This window comes from Ranitomeya variabilis, chromosome 1 (assembly GCF_051348905.1).
Source record: "Ranitomeya variabilis isolate aRanVar5 chromosome 1, aRanVar5.hap1, whole genome shotgun sequence".
Lineage (NCBI taxonomy): Eukaryota > Metazoa > Chordata > Amphibia > Anura > Dendrobatidae > Ranitomeya > Ranitomeya variabilis.
This window is the reverse complement of record NC_135232.1, coordinates 865,533,589-865,547,184: the sequence shown is the minus strand read 5'-3', so window position 1 is coordinate 865,547,184 and position 13,596 is coordinate 865,533,589. Positions and strand designations below refer to the sequence as shown.

Below are 13,596 nucleotides of genomic sequence, written 5' to 3'. Positions count from 1 at the left end.
CCAAAAATTCCTGTGAAACACCTGAAGGGTTAATAAATTTCTTGAATGTGGTTTTGAGCACCTTGAGGGGTGCAGTTTTTAGAATGGTGTCACACTTGGGTATTTTCTATCATATAGACCCCTCAAAATGACTTCAAATGAGATGTGGCCCCTAAAAAAAAATGGTGTTGTAAAAATGAGAAATTGCTGGTCAACTTTTAACCCTTATAACTCCCTAACAAAAAAAAATGTTGGTTCCTAAATTGTGCTGATGTAAAGTAGACATGTGGGAAATGTTACCTATTAAGTATTTTGTGTGACATATCTCTGTGATTTAAGGGCATAAAAATTCAAAGTTGGAAAATTGCGAAATTTTCAAAATTTTTCGCCAAATTTCCATTTTTTTTCACAAATAAACACAAGTTATATCGAAGAAATTTTACCACTATCATGAATGTCACGAGAAAACAGTGTCAGAATCGCCAAGATCCGTTGAAGCGTTCCAGAGTTATTAACTCATAAAGGGACAGTGGTCAGAATTGTAAAAATTGGCCCGGTCATTAACGTGCAAACCACCCTTGGGGTAAAGGGGTTAAAACATAACAGGTATTTTCCAAATCTTACAACAGATCCAATATTACAACAATTTCTGTTCAGTAATCTCCATAAAATGTATTCTTAATCCCAACATTTTGGAACAGTCAATGTTTTCTTCAAAGACTCAATAGTATGCACAGAAATGACTTGGTACTGCATATTTTCCTATACCAAAAAATAATTTTCCAACAAAATGTGCAGAATTAATTTATCTTTATTACATAAGCAAAATTTACATTAATCCCTTTCTGATCGCATGAATTTCCATTTTTGCATTTATTTTTCCCTCATCTTCCAAGAAGCATAAGAATTTTAGTTTTCCATTGACATTGGCGTATAAGGGCTTGTTTTTTTGCAGGACAAAATGTACTTTTTGAAAAACATCATCCATTTTATCATGTGATGTATAGTTCCAAACTCAACCTCATACCTTCTTGTGTAAGAAGATGTACTCCAAGTGGATATTCTGATGTAACACTAAACTTGCCAGAATTTCTAAGGTATAAAGATGCTGTTCACACTGCTGTCCTCCCAGTCTTTCTGATCTAAAAATGGAAATACCAGGTATCCTGAGATAAGAAGATGCCGCTCACACTGCTGTCCACCATATCTTTCTGATCTAATAATAGATATACCAGGGGTTCAGGGCTTCAAAAGTGAGAAGAAGCTACTTAAATAACTGTCCTGTCTATCTATCGGATCTAATAAATTTGATGCCAAGGGTGCTGAGGTAAGAAGAGGCAGCTAACACTGTTGTCCACTATGCATCTGTTCTAATACTGGAAATACCAGGTGTCCTGAGGTAAGAAGATGCTGCTCACACTGCTGTCCACTATATCTTTCTAATCCAATAATGGATATACCAAGGGTCCCTAGGGCTTCAAAGGTGAGAATAAACTACTCAAATGACTGTCTACTCTGTTTATTTGATCTAATACCATTGATGCCAGGGTTTCTGAGATAAGACTAGGCTGCTCAAGCTGCTTTTCACCTTTACTTTCTGATCTAATATTAGAGCTCAGGGGGTTGTGATGATGTAAGAAGACATGGCTCAAACCGCTTTCCACCCTGTCTGCAATAAGACACTAGAGGTTTAGGTGTGCTGAGTTAAGAAGAGGCTAATCATACTACTTTGCATCATATTTATCTGAAACAAAATATGGAACTACCAGGGATGAAGCTGATCACACTGCTATCAACCCTGTCTTTCTGATATAAACCTGAAGATACCAGTAATGCTGAGGTATAAAAAGGCAATTCACACTAATGTCCACCCAGCATATCGGATCGAATACCAGAAATACCAAAAATTCTGGAATAAGAAGAGACTGCCCACACAATTGTTCATATTGACTGTCTGATTGATCTACTAGAGATACCAGGGATGCCAAGATAAGACGAGACTATTCACTGCTGTCCACTCTGTACTGCTAATCTAATACTGCAGATGCTAGGGATGCTGAGTTATGAAGAGGATGTTCACATTTTATGATTTAAAAAGGTTTCACTGATGACATATCTCTAGAATAGGTCATCAATGTCTCATCAGTCTGTGTCCGACACCCGGCACCAAGCGTATCGACTGACATCAGTGTCGGCGGTGGCTGCTGCCAGCCAGAACTACACACTTTCGGAGCTGGCTGTCTTCTAGTAGTGGGTGAGGCTTGGTACTACACATCCGTCTCTGATTTAAATCAGTAGGCAGCAGATATGTAGTACCCTGCAGCGGTCACTATCAGAAGACAGCCAGCTCCAAAAGTATGTGCTTCCGTTCAGTGGACGCCAACAGCTGATTGCCGAGGGTGCAAAGTGTAAGCCCCCAGCCAATCAGACACTGATAGGTCATCAATGAAAAAGTAGACAACTTCTTTAACACTGGAGATACTAGGGGTGCTAAGGTAAGAATAGACTGCACACACTGCTGTTCACCCTGTCTTTCTGATCTAACGGTGGAAATACCACAGAACTGATCTAAGAAGAGGCTGCTCAAACTGCTGCCCACCTAATTTTTCTCATTTAACACTGGAGATACCAGAAATACTAAGGTATGAGGAGACTGCACACACTGCTGACTAACTTGTCTACTTGGTCTAATAATGGAGATGCCATTGGTGTTGAGTTAAGTTGAAATGTTTCACACTGCTGTCCTTCCTGTCTTTCTAATCTAATACTGGGGATACCAGTAGTGCTGAGGTAAGAAGAGGCTGCTCATACTGCTGTCCATTCTCATGTAATAATGAAGATACTAGGACGGCTGAGGTACGAGGTGTCCACTCACACTGCTGTCCACCATGTCTTTCTGATTGAATACTGGAGATACCAGAAGTGCTGTATAAGAAAAGGCGGTACACACTGCTGCCCAGATTTTTTTCTGATTGAACACAAGAAATACCAGAAATATTAAAGTATGAAGAGGCCAAAAATTCTGCTGTCCACTCGGTCAATTCTTAATACAAGTACATGGAATAGGTATCTGCATGTAACAGCAAATAACCTTCATACTGCACATGGTAGAATAATAATTTATTTTATAGTGAATACCTACCTAGACAAAACAACTGGAATTTGCTTGCAACAAACATTTGGGAGTTTATTTATAATGAAATTTCCTTTAGTTATTTTTTTTATATTTTGCTGGATTCATTCATTGTGATACATCCCTCTGTATGTAGTTGTTAATTTTTTCACAAAACTAGCTGATTAACGGTGAAAGTGGTTGCTCTAATATCCATTTCACAGTTAATGATTTTGTACAATCATTCATAACTCAATTTTCGTATTTAACATTTAATTTCAAAACAGTAAAAAACAGTACGAACTATACAAATTGAGCTCCTATTTGAGGCCCAAAATCTCTTCTCCGCTTAATACCAGATCCACCCCAGAGTCACTGACAGCTACAGATCCACCGTTCCCATAGAGTATATTAAAAATTGAAATTAGATGCTCTCAAAATTGGTCCCTGTACAAATCATTTCATCATGCAAAAGGAGTTAAGCGCAATTTTCTCTCAATAAATTTTGTCACTAGGCTGGAAAGCCAAAAGTGTTTTTTCAATGTCACTTGAATTTCACAGATTAAAACAGTTCTTATGATGAAAATTAATAAATGTAAACCTTGTAAATATTTCTCCTGGTAACGTTATTTGGATAAATGTAGGCAACGTAACTGAATACACCAACCAGAAAAATATGTAAAGCTAACTTCCAGAGATATAGACTTTTTTCTGTGTTGCTGCAGCCATATCGATTACCGTAGGTGTCACTGTCATTTGGAGGCATGGTCAATGAGTGAGAAGCTATTTCATAAGTGACACTATGACGACACTCTTTTTCCTGGCTTTGGTCCTTTTGCACAAAAAAATTTGCCACAACAAAACAGAAGTTGATAATATTCCCTAAACAAACGATCTTCGAATTTTCAAATGATTGTCATTTTTAAAGGAACAATAATGGAGCAATACACTTAGTAATAAATGTTTAAATCAAAGAGTTGTCCTTATTTTTGGGTTAGTTTGTAGTATTTTATGCATTAAAAATTTTTGTTCAAATTCAGAACAGAACACAGAGGTTAATCACCTGCTGATCAGTTCCATCTTTGGTTAGTGGTTGGCTGGAGTCCCACTGTTTTTGCCAGAGATGAGATTTAAGCTGGCCATACTCATTAGTTGGCTGATGATCGGCCGAAGCATCAGTCAATTTTTCAGTAGATAGCCATCTCAGGCGACTCTCCCACACACAGTAGCGCTCGCTCTCCTGTGTTCTCTATGAGAAAGCTGCCAACAGACACGTCGGCCAGCAGAGTGATGCGATCAGCATCGGACATGTGCAATCAACATCTCTCCGGATCATCAGGTGGCTGGCGCTCCAGTACATAATACAGTATTGGCCAAATCCGTTGGTATTGGCAGGATCAGTCTATTGTATTTGGGGGCTCTTAGTCATCTTTTGCCCTGCTCAAGATATGGCACCACAGGCAAACTTCTGCTGCAGTTATTTGTATTACAGCCAGACACAGTACAGTGAGAAGGAGAGCATTTCTGACTTCTTGTGACACAGAGAATACTTTTTATTTTCCTCTGTTTTATTGTAGTAAGAAATAAAATAGTATAATAAAAAGGTGGAAATTAAGGGACAAAATATCTATATTTTTGATGCACTGTGTTGAGAGTACCTTTAAGAAGGGCCAACGTTAGCAGCAGGCAGACCAGGCAGCTGCCTAGGGTCCCCGCTCCCCCAGGGGCCCCAGCCAGTGGCATGCCGCTAAAAGCAGCACATCACACAGAAGCTATGGGGCCCTTGGGTCAGGGGGGCCCGCCTGCCATCAGAGCTGACTCCCCCTGCCGCCGCTGAATTGAACTATGCCAGCATCTATGACGCCGGTACAGTTCAAAGCAATGATGGAGGAGAGAGCGTTAGCTGATGCCCCCTCTCCCATCATTCCCCTCTGCCTCTGACACTGCGGGTGATGTCACTTTATCGTGCACACGCTGTGTGCCAGGCCCAGGCAGTGCAACATCTGCAAAGGTGACGGCGGCCGCCATATTGGTGGAGCCTGTGGCGGCTGCTGGGACCGGGAACAGGCAGCTCCAGAGATCGTGGGGAGCGCATGAACCGAGCTGCCCAGGAGGTGGATGCCGCAGCGGCTCAGCCATCTGGATGATCCGGGGTTGAAAATGGAGGTGTATGGGATCGGCGGCAGTGAGGTATGTCTGCTGCCTGGGTGTCGCCGTCCCCAGCCCCCTATGACACCAGCCCCATTTCCTCCATACTCCCTTGCTCCCTACTCTCCCGTGCCCCATGTCCTTGAAGGTCCCCAGGTTCAGGTCATTGTGCTCCTCCTCCTGGTCCCCTAATGCTCCCCATCTCTCATGCCCTGAGCAATCCTGCACCCCCAATGCATTCCCTGCCCCTTGTCCCCGTGTGACCCATCTGCTCTGCTCTCAAGCCTCCCCTGCTTCCCCTTGTTCCCCCGTCTCTCTAGTCCCATTTCTCATCGTGTGTCCCCATCTATCCTGTCCTTGTAATCCCTGTGTCCCTTCTTCCCTGCTCCTATGTCTCCCCCCGTCTTCCCCTGTCCCCTTGCAGCCTCATTTCCCCATAAGTCCCTATCAACTCTGCCCTCGGAGTAACTTGTGTCGTCTTGTGCCTGTCTCCCTGTCTCCCTTGCCCCCTAGTCCCCGTGTGTCCCCTTGTGCCCTTCTCCCCTTCCTCCTAGTTCCCATGAGTCCCTTTGTTCCTGTCCTCCTTGTCCTCTTGTGCTTGTGTCCCTTGTCCCCATCTGTCCCCTTGTATCAGTCTCCCTTGCCCACAAGTCTCCGTGTGTCCCCTTGTCTCAGTCTCCCTTACCCACTGGTCCCCGTGTCCCCTTGTGTCAGTCTCCCTTGTCCCCTTGTGTCAGTCTCCCTTGTCCCATTGTGTCAGTCTCCTTTGTCCCATTGTGTCAGTCTCCCTGGCCCACTAGTCCCCATGTGTCCCCTTGTGTCAGTCTCCCTTGTCCCCTTGTGTCAGTCTCCCTTATCCATTAGTCCCTGTCATGATCTCCATGGCCAGAGAACTAGCATAAGCCTCAATAGGAACAAGCTCTTGGAAGATGTAACTATACTGACCATGAACTAAACCTACCGCATCATCTAGAAGTAGCCAGGTAGCATGTCCTACTTTTTATCCCTATATGCCCAGCGCCGGCCGGAGAACTAAATAATGCTAGCAGAGGGAAATATAAGACCTGACTCACCTCTAGAGAAATGCCCAAAAAGGAGACAGAGGCCCCCCACATATATTGGCGGTGATATGAGATGAAACAACAAACGCAGCAGGAAAATAGTTTTAGCAAATTTGAGGTCCGCTTTCTAGATAGCAGAAGACAGAAAGCATACTTTCATGGTCAGTAGAAAACCCTAACAAAACACATCCAGAAATTACTTTAGGACTCTGGCATTAACTCATAATACCAGAGTGGCAATTCCTGATCAACAAGAGCTTTCCAGACACAGTAACGAAACTGCAGCTGTGAACTGGAACCAAAATACAAAAACAAAACATGGACGAATGTCCAACTTATCTAGTAGATGTCTGGGAGCAGGAACAAGCACAGAGAGGCTTCTGATAACATTGTTGACCGGCAAGCATCTAACAGAGAAGCCAGGTTATATAGCGACACCCAGATCTAATCAGAACAGGTGAACAGGGAAGATGATGTCACAAGTTCAATTCCACCAGTAGCCACCGGGGGAGCCCAGAATCCAAATTCACAACAGTACCCCCCCCTCAAGGAGGGGGCACCGAACCCTCACCAGAACCACCAGGGCGATCAGGATGGGCCCTATGAAAGGCACGAACCAGATCAGAGGCATGAACATCAGATGCAGTGACCCAAGAATTATCCTCCTGGCCGTATCCCTTCCACTTGACCAGATACTGGAGTCTCCGTCTGGAAACACGGGAGTCTAGGATTTTTTCCACAACGTACTCCAACTCACCCTCAACCAACACCGGAGCAGGAGGCTCAACGGAAGGCACAACCGGTGCCTCATACCTGCGCAATAACGACCGATGAAAAACGTTATGAATAGAAAAGGATGCAGGGAGGTCCAAACGGAAGGAAACAGGGTTAAGAATCTCCAATATTTTATACGGACCGATGAACCGAGGCTTAAACTTAGGAGATGAGACCCTCATAGGGACAAAACGAGAAGACAACCACACCAAATCTCCAACACAAAGCCGAGGACCAACACGACGGTGACGGTTGGCAAAAAGCTGAGTCTTCTCCTGGGACAACTTTAAATTGTCCATCACCTGCCCCCAGATATGATGCAATCTCTCCACCACCGCATCCACTCCAGGACAATCCGAGGATTCCATCTGACCGGAGGAAAATCGAGGGTGGAACCCCGAATTACAGAAAAACGGGGACACCAAAGTGGCAGAGCTGGCCCGATTATTGAGGGCGAACTCCGCCAATGGCAAAAAAGCAACCCAATCATCCTGGTCAGCAGACACAAAACACCTCAGATATGTCTCCAGGGTCTGATTAGTCCGCTCGGTCTGGCCATTAGTCTGAGGGTGAAAAGCAGACGAAAAAGACAAATCTATGCCCATCCTAGCACAGAATGCCCGCCAAAATCTAGACACAAATTGGGTTCCTCTGTCAGAAACGATATTCTCAGGAATACCATGCAAACGAACAACATTTTGAAAAAACAGGGGCACCAACTCGGAAGAAGAAGGCAATTTGGGCAGGGGAACCAAATGGACCATCTTAGAAAAACGGTCACACACCACCCAGATGACAGACATCTTCTGAGAAACAGGCAGATCTGAAATAAAATCCATCGAGATGTGTGTCCAAGGCCTCTTAGGAATAGGCAAGGGCAACAATAATCCACTAGCCCGAGAACAACAAGGCTTGGCCCGAGCACAAACGTCACAAGACTGCACAAAGCCTCGCACATCTCGTGACAGGGAAGGCCACCAGAAGGATCTTGCCACCAAATCCCTGGTACCAAAAATTCCAGGATGACCTGCCAATGCAGAAGAATGTACCTCAGAGATGACTCTACTGGTCCAATCATCAGGAACAAACAACCTATCAGGCGGACAACGATCCGGTCTATCCGCCTGAAACTCCTGCAAGGCCCGCCGCAGGTCTGGAGAAACGGCTGACAAGATAACTCCCTCCTTAAGAATACCTGTGGGGTCAGAGTTGCCGGGTGAATCAGGCTCAAAACTCCTAGAAAGGGCATCCGCCTTAACATTCTTAGAACCCGGTAGGTACGATACCACAAAATTAAACCGAGAGAAAAATAATGACCAGCGCGCCTGTCTAGGATTCAGGCGCCTGGCGGTCTCAAGATAGATCAAATTTTTGTGGTCAGTCAATACCACCACCTGATGTCTGGCCCCCTCGAGCCAATGGCGCCACTCCTCAAACGCCCACTTCATGGCCAAAAGCTCCCGATTCCCAACATCATAATTCCGCTCAGCGGGCGAAAATTTACGGGAAAAGAAGGCACAAGGCCTCATCACGGCGCAGTCAGAACTTTTCTGCGACAACACTGCCCCAGCCCCGATCTCAGAAGCGTCGACCTCAACCTGAAAAGGAAGAGTCACATCAGGCTGACGCAACACAGGGGCAGAAGAAAAACGGCGCTTAAGCTCCTGAAAGGCCTCCACAGCATCAGGGGACCAATTAGCAACATCAGCACCCTGTCTAGTCAAATCGGTCAATGGCTTAACGACATCCGAAAAACCAGAAATAAATCGACGATAAAAGTTGGCAAAGCCCAAAAATTTCTGAAGACTTTTAAGAGAAGAGGGCTGCGTCCAATCACAAATAGCTTGAACCTTGACAGGATCCATCTCAATGGAAGAGGGAGAAAAAATATATCCCAAAAAGGAAATTCTCTGAACCCCAAAAACGCACTTAGAACCCTTGACACACAGAGAATTAGACCGCAAAACCTGAAAAACCCTCTTAACTTGCCGGACATGAGAGTCCCAATCATCCGAAAAAATCAGAATATCATCCAGATACACTATCATAAATTTATCCAAAAAATCGCGGAAAATATCATGCATAAAGGACTGGAAGACTGAAGGGGCATTAGAAAGACCAAAAGGCATCACCAAATACTCAAAGTGGCCCTCGGGCGTATTAAATGCGGTTTTCCACTCATCCCCCTGCCTGATCCGCACCAAATTATACGCCCCACGGAGATCAATCTTAGAGAACCACTTGGCCCCCTTTATGCGAGCAAACAAATCAGTCAGCAACGGCAATGGGTATTGATATTTAACCGTGATTTTATTCAAAAGCCGATAATCAATACATGGTCTCAAAGAGCCGTCTTTTTTTGACACAAAGAAAAAACCGGCTCCTAAGGGAGATGACGATGGACGAATATGTCCCTTTTCCAAGGACTCCTTTATATATTCTCGCATAGCAGTATGTTCAGGCACAGACAGATTAAATAAACGACCCTTTGGGTATTTACTACCCGGAATTAAATCTATAGCACAATCGCACTCCCGGTGCGGAGGTAACGAACCAAGCTTGGATTCTTCAAAGACGTCACGATAATCAGACAGGAACTCAGGGATTTCAGAGGGAATAGATGATGAAATGGACACCAAAGGTACGTCCCCATGAGTCCCCTTACATCCCCAGCTCAACACAGACATAGCTCTCCAGTCAAGGACTGGGTTGTGAGACTGCAGCCATGGCAATCCCAGCACCAAATCATCATGTAGATTATACAGCACCAGAAAACGAATAGTCTCCTGGTGATCCGGATTAATACACATAGTCACTTGTGTCCAGTATTGTGGTTTATTATTAGCCAATGGGGTGGAGTCAATCCCCTTCAGAGGAATAAGAGTCTCCAAAGGCTCTAAATCATACCCACAGCGTTTGGCAAAGGACCAATCCATAAGACTCAAAGCGGCGCCAGAGTCGATATAGGCGTCCGTAGTAATAGATGACAAAGAGCAAATCAGGGTCACAGACAAAATAAATTTAGACTGTAAAGTGCCAATGGGAACGGATTTATCAAGCTTTTTAGTACGCTTAAAGCATGCTGATATAACATGAGTAGAATCCCCACAATAGAAACACAACCCATTTTTCCGTCTAAAATTCTGCCGCTCGCTTCTGGACAGAATTCTATCACACTGCATGTTTTCTGGCGTCTTCTCAGTGGACACCGCCAGATGGTGCACTGGTTTGCGCTCCCGCAGACGCCTATCGATCTGAATGGCCATTGTCATGGACTCATTCAGACTTGCAGGCACAGGGAACCCCACCATAACATCTTTAATGGCATCAGAAAGACCCTCTCTGAAAGTAGCCGCCAAGGCACACTCATTCCACTGAGTAAGCACAGACCATTTACGGAATTTTTGGCAGTAAATTTCAGCTTCATCTTGCCCCTGCGATAGGGACATCAAAGTTTTTTCTGCCTGAAGTTCCAAATGAGGTTCCTCATACAGCAAGCCCAAGGCCAGAAAAAACGCATCCACATTGCGCAACGCAGGATCCCCTGGTGCCAATGCAAAAGCCCAATCTTGAGGGTCGCCGCGGAGCAAGGAAATCACAATCCCAACCTGCTGTGCAGGGTCTCCAGCAGAACGAGATTTCAGGGACAAAAATAACTTACAATTATTTCTAAAATTCTGAAAGCTAGATCTATTCCCTGAGAAGAATTCCGGCAAAGGAATTCTCGGCTCTGATACCGGAGCATGAACAACAAAATCTTGCAAACTTTGTACTTTCGTGGCGAGATTATTCAAACCTGCAGTTACACTCTGTAGATCCATTATAGACAGGTGAACATAGAGCCATTCAAAGATTAGAAGGAGAGAGAAAAAAAAGAAAGACTGCAGCATAGACAGACTGGCAAGTGATCCAATTAAGAGCACACTAACTACTAGAGAAAAAAAAAAAAAAATTTTCAGCAGACTTCTTATTTCTCTCCTTTCTCAGCCAAGGATTTTAACCCTTTAGTGGGCCGGTCAAACTGTCATGATCTCCATGGCCAGAGAACTAGCATAAGCCTCAATAGGAACAAGCTCTTGGAAGATGTAACTATACTGACCATGAACTAAACCTACCGCATCATCTAGAAGTAGCCAGGTAGCATGTCCTACTTTTTATCCCTATATGCCCAGCGCCGGCCGGAGAACTAAATAATGCTAGCAGAGGGAAATATAAGACCTGACTCACCTCTAGAGAAATGCCCAAAAAGGAGACAGAGGCCCCCCACATATATTGGCGGTGATATGAGATGAAACAACAAACGCAGCAGGAAAATAGTTTTAGCAAATTTGAGGTCCGCTTTCTAGATAGCAGAAGACAGAAAGCATACTTTCATGGTCAGTAGAAAACCCTAACAAAACACATCCAGAAATTACTTTAGGACTCTGGCATTAACTCATAATACCAGAGTGGCAATTCCTGATCAACAAGAGCTTTCCAGACACAGTAACGAAACTGCAGCTGTGAACTGGAACCAAAATACAAAAACAAAACATGGACGAATGTCCAACTTATCTAGTAGATGTCTGGGAGCAGGAACAAGCACAGAGAGGCTTCTGATAACATTGTTGACCGGCAAGCATCTAACAGAGAAGCCAGGTTATATAGCGACACCCAGATCTAATCAGAACAGGTGAACAGGGAAGATGATGTCACAAGTTCAATTCCACCAGTAGCCACCGGGGGAGCCCAGAATCCAAATTCACAACAAGTCCCCATGTGTCCCCTTGTGCCCTTCTCCCTCACCTCCTAGCCCCGTGTGTCCCCTTGTGTCTGTCTTTCTTGCTCCTTATCCTCCCTGTGTCACCCTTGTGTCCTTCTCCCCTGCCCCCTAGTTACCGTTTGCCCGTGTCTTTCTCATTGCCCCTGTTTGGTGGGGCTGCATTATACTATGAGGGGGGCTGCATTATATTCCATGGGGGTTACATTATATTGTATGGCGAGGCTGCATTATACTTTTGTGGGGTGGCTGCATTATACTGTATCGAGGACTATGGGGAATACATTATACTGTATGAAGAACTATGGAGTGCATTATACTATGGGGAGTGAATTGTACTACATGGATGACTATGGCGGTGCATTATACTATATGGAGCACTATGAGGAGTGCACTATACTATATGGAGCACTATGAGGAGTGTATTATACTATATGGAGGACTGAGGAGTGTATTTACTATATGGAGGACTAAGGAGTGTATTTTAACATATGGATGACTATGAGGAGTGTATTATACTATATGGAGGACTATGAGGGGTGCATTATACTATATGGAGCACTATGAGGAGTGTATTATGCTATATGGAGGACTGAGGAGTGTATTTTAATATATGGAGGACCGAATGTATAATACTATATAGAGGACTATGGGGAGTGTATTATACTATATGGCGGACTATGAGGCACATTATATTATATGGAGGACTATGGGGTGTGCATGTTACAATATGGAGGACTGTGGTGCACATTATAATATATGGAGGACTCTGGGTGTATTATACTATACATGCATTCCCCGCCCCTTGTCCCCGTGTGACCCATCTGCTCTGCTCTCAAGCCTCCCCTGCATCCCCTTGTTCCCCCGTCTCTCGTCCCATTTCTCATCGTGTGTCCCCATCTACCCTGTCCTCGTAATCCCTGTGCCCCCTTCTTCCCTGCTCCTATGTCTCCCCCCGTCTTCCCCTGTCCCCTTGCAGCCTCATCTCCCCATACGTCCCTATCAACTCTGCCCTCGGAGTAACTTGTGTCCTCTTGTGCCCGTCTCCCTTGCCCCCTAGTCCCCGTGTGTCCCCTTGTGCCCTTCTCTCCTTCCTCCTAGTTCCCATGAGTCCCCTTGTTCCTGTCTTCCTTGTCCTCGTGCTTGTGTCCCTTGTCCCCATGTGTCCCCTTGTGTCAGTCTCCCTTGCCCACTAGTCCCTGTGTGTCCCCTTGTGTCAGTCTCCCTTACCCACTGGTCCCCGTGTCCCCTTGTGTCAGTCTCCCTTGTCCCATTGTGTCAGTCTCCCTTGCCCACTAGTCCCCATGTGTCCCCTTGTCAGTCTCCCTGGCCCACTAGTCCCCAAGTGCTCCCTTGTGTCAGTCTCCCTTGTCCCCTTGTGTCAGTCTTCCCTTGCCCACTAGTCCCTGTGTGTCCCCTTGTCAGTCTCCCTGTGTCCCCTTGTGCCCTTCTCCCCCACCTCCTAGCCCCGTGTGTCCTCTTGTGTCTGTCTTTCTGGCTCCTTATCCTCCCTGTGTCGCCCTTGTGTCCTTCTCCCCTGCCCCCTAGTTACCGTTTGCCCGTGTCTTTCTCATTGCCCCTGTTTGGTGGGGCTGCATTATACTATAAGGGGGCTGCATTATATTCTATGGGGGTTACATTATATTGTATGGCGAGGCTGCATTATACTCTGTGGGGTGGCTGCATTATACTGTATCGAGGACTATGGGGAATACATTATACTGTATGAAAAACTATGGGGTGCATTATACAATTGTTCATCC

The 13,596-nt window shown here is 45.1% G+C and overlaps 1 protein-coding gene across 5 annotated transcripts in view; it reads right to left on the bottom strand.

Moving 5' to 3' along the window:
* Positions 1-13,596, bottom strand: part of BMPR1B (bone morphogenetic protein receptor type 1B) — a 739,804-nt gene that overhangs the window by 463,668 nt on the left and 262,540 nt on the right. The window lies entirely within an intron of this gene.